A 3,970-nucleotide genomic window follows, 5' to 3' on the forward strand; every position below is an offset into this window, starting at 1 on the left:
GGCGCAGGAGGTCCCGGACCCCTATGGGGGTCCGGCCTCGGCGGTCAGCACGGAGCTTCCCTTCTTTAGGGATACGTGGCATCTCCGGACCCTTCCCCAGGCGGGGAGCGGGTCCGGGGCTGTTGGCCTAGTGAGGGAAGAGCCTGACCTGTGGGGCCTGGCTACTCCGCCTTTCCCGCGCAGCTATGGACAACTACGCGGGTCCTGCCTTGCTGCAGTAAGAGTGGGTATCCCTGCTACAGGGTACCGACAGATTGTGATTCTTATCATGTCATGCTGAGTAATCCAAGTAATTGTTGCTGCTGCAGAAATACGAAGCTTATCGGGGGCATAAAAATTTATCAAACAGGCCTTGATGCCCCAAAAATAAAGCATGTGGGAACAATTCGATAGTAGTTACAACATACTTGCAACATAAAGTATATAAGCTAGTAAGGAAGGACTATGTACATGAGATCTTTACGTGCACATAGAACACGGGAAATCTTTTAACTAGATACTATTGGAATGACACGAACAGATCCTGATGTCTCCAAAATGAAACACGACAGCCAAGTCTGATCTATATCTCCGATTGGTGACCATAAATCTTCGATAGCTTGTAGCATGAAAAAATTTCTCCATTCCCTGCATGAAAAAAAATGCTAGTAAGGGAACATGTACTGCAAATATTCATAATGTTGTGGATCTAATCAAGATTACCTTGAACATTTTCAGTTCAGTTTAGGTCCATTGTACATCTTAGCATAATAGACTGAATAATAGCCTGATTCAGCACTGCAATTTCCAATTTCATCACGCCATAGCACACAGAATATCACAATAAAATGTGTGTTGATCCTCATTCTTCATAAACAACTAATACAAATTAAAAAGGTACAAGACTCCGCGTATTCTTGTGCAAATAGACTATTGCCTAAAATATTTAGATGCATATTCTTTACAAACCACAAAAAGGAATTAGCCAAGAGTGGAATAAAAGGCTGCACATATTTTGTGCCAATAAAAAATTTCGAAATTTGTTCACCTCAATATGATGAGACTGCTTCTCAAACAAGAATCAATCTAAATGTTCGATAGACAATGAAGCATCCTATTTGGTGTAGAAAGTTATATCTTTTTCTTGCAATAAACGAACACACAAGAATCATAAATTGAGGTTCACAGATTACCTCTTGGCCGGCATTGTGCTGTGATGCCTAGCATCGCCCTCCACCGGTTACTGCTTATTGAGGCAATGCACAGGAACAAGTGATGCTCCCTCAAGGAAGCACTGCAGCTTGCGCACCCAGAGGCAGGAGCTCGAGCTTCAGTGCAGCGTGAACACATGGAGCACTTGGCCTGGATGCCAGATCCAGCCGCAGCAGCTTTGCTAAGCAAGATTCAACACAATGCACGAGATCTGGCTGCCGTTTAGTCGTCATCGCCGTTCCTCTGCACGTATACGAACAATTTGTTCTGCCCCCCATATGGTTTGCTTGATTCACTGAAGCCACATGATGAATCATGCTGCTCACTGTCTAAATCATGGAACATTTGCAAATGCACACGACTAATTCATCGAGAACATGACTACTCATATGCTAGAACGTACCTTCCCATTCCGTCTTGTTGGCCCAGTGAGCCCGTTTCCAAATCCTCTTTCGTTGCTGGCGCATCCAAGGCTTGCTGCTCTGATTGCATCATATCTTCGTTAAGATCCAGTAATCGATCTTTGTTGAAATCGATATCGATAACACCTGCATGCTCCTCGCCTATCCGCTGCGCCATCCACCAGAGCTTAAACTGGAAGCACACCATGAGCCCCACGCCCCTGTGAAATCAACAGATCAGATCACTGCCAATCGACACGACCAACCAACGGATTGGAGGGGGCAAAAAATGGGGGAAATCGTTTCTAGTCCCCTCGAATTCCAAGGTTCAGGATCCAACCTTAGTGCGCCGAGGGAGACAACGTGCCGGGCGGCCGGCCGGCTTCGTGAAGTCAACGCCGAGGAAGATTCCACCAACCGCTTCCCCGCCGCGGTCGAGAGGCTTCATCGCGGCGGCCCCCGGCGACACTAGAGCTGGTCAGAGGCCCCGACGAGATTAGCGCTGGTCTGCGGTCCGCGTCGAAGTCGTATGCGGCCGCCTCCTTATCCGCCGGCCGCCGGCGAAACCACTGCGCTCGCACCGGCACCCCGGTCACGCCGCCTCCGAGACCTCCCCAGTTCCTGCACCTCGCCGGCGTGGCGGCGGCTCCACTGTCCTTGGATCTCTATCTCGAGGCCAGGAAGATGCAAGATGGCCGGTCGGAGAAGAAACATCGAGATCAAGATTTTTTTTGCCCATCACGTGGGCCCGTATACTGATGTATTCTTCTTTTAATAATTTAGGTATATATAATAGAGAAGGGAAGAAAATTCAATGACGGTTCTATATCCCAAGAACGAGCGGTCGAACAGGATGGGTGTCTGTCCGTTCAGATACCCGGCGGAATGGCCGCGGGCGGCTCATTTTAATTTCCCCTGATGAGGTGCATTGTGAGTCCTGGCGCAAGGTGAACACCTGGGATTGTGAAGCCTGCGGTCTCCATCCGTATGTCGCCGATCTTGGTGACAGGCAACTTGTCGCCGTTGGCTACCGTGACGGTCATCCCCGCCGGCGCGTCGCGGAGATTGGAAAGGAGTATGGGGTCACCCACCACGTGGATACTGGCACCTGAATCCAACAGGAGCTTTGGCCATGGCAGTGGTGGTGCCATCGTGTGGACGGGCAGGGACGTCGATCGCTAGGGTTCGGTTGTCCTGCTGCATGCTCTGCTGATCTCGTTCGATTTGGTAGAGTCAGGAGGGGGCACCGTGATGGAAACATATAAATAACTAGTTGAATACCCCGCGCGTTGCTGCGGGATTTGTGGACAAAAATGTTGAAATTGAGTGTATTGAAAAGATGGAGATATGAAGTTGTAGTCAATTTTAGCATTGGAGATATATGGCATGGTTATATTTAAGATATGCTTAAATACTAAAATTGAAGTACATATAAAAAATTCAAGTTGATGAAACTGATAAAAAGAAGAATCATAATTGGTATGGTAAGATCGCTTTAATTTTATTCTAGGAGAAAATGGAAAAAGTATGTATCATTTTGTGAAGTGATTTGACTTTGTATCGACTCTTTGGCTAAGCGAAATTTATGCAAATATTTTTTTAAATGAAATGTGAGGAATGCAGTTGTGTGTGAAATGTTGATAATTGGAAATATAGTTGTACAAATATAGTTTTATCAAACAGTAAAATATTAAAGAGAAACCAAATATAGTGTCAATATCAGAACATAATGAATGAATGTGTAACATTGAAGAGAAGAGACCTGGAACAATCCTTCACGGTGCTCTTTCTGTATGCCACAGTGATGCAAAACAAAATTTAAGAGTAGTAAAACAGCTGGGGAAGGCAAGGAGCTACCAGAACCAAATGGAATAATGGAGTCGAGAGTGTGTGTAACGCTACGATGGCTTCGACTAAGCAAAATATATAGAGCGTTGGGTTCTACAGATCATGAGAAGTGGAAGGGGTGGTGGTGGTAGTGTATTGTTAGATAGAGAGACTTAAGGAAATGACAGCTTGGATGATCAAGTTACAAACATGAGAGAAATGAAGAGACATAGTAAGGTGGATGAAGGAGTGCTTCTTCCATTGTTGGTGGCTCAATGGGGATTGAGAGAAATATAAATTAACATTTTCTAGTGGGATGCATCAATCTTAGAAGACAGAAATACAATAGAAGACTAATTGTTTTTCTTTTTGTTAACGTTTCCTAGTGGGATGCATCAATTTTAGAAGACAGAAATACCATAGGAGACTAATTGTTTTTCTTTTTGAAACAAATGTGGATTTATTTATTAATATTAGATAGACTAATATTTAATTGATAAATGAAAATAATGTTCATGAGACAATAATAAAAGAAAATAAAGGGAGGGGAT

General features: G+C 44.9%; 1 long non-coding RNA gene across 2 annotated transcripts; it reads right to left on the reverse strand.

The window, feature by feature from the left end:
* Nucleotides 1–308: 308 nt before the first annotated feature.
* LOC120671275 lies at nucleotides 309–2,138 on the reverse strand. 2 transcript variants are annotated; one of them, XR_005673576.1, is made up of 5 exons: nucleotides 1,933–2,133; nucleotides 1,595–1,813; nucleotides 1,173–1,486; nucleotides 703–777; nucleotides 309–627 (listed from the first exon to the last, which is right to left on the reverse strand). It is a non-coding gene; the product is annotated as an uncharacterized LOC120671275 (long non-coding RNA). The 2 variants fall into 2 exon arrangements; XR_005673575.1 differs by having other exon boundaries at nucleotides 1,173–1,813; nucleotides 1,933–2,138.
* Nucleotides 2,139–3,970: the final 1,832 nt, after the last annotated feature.

The sequence above is a fragment of the Panicum virgatum genome, chromosome 4N (assembly GCF_016808335.1).
Source record: "Panicum virgatum strain AP13 chromosome 4N, P.virgatum_v5, whole genome shotgun sequence".
NCBI lineage: Eukaryota > Viridiplantae > Streptophyta > Magnoliopsida > Poales > Poaceae > Panicum > Panicum virgatum.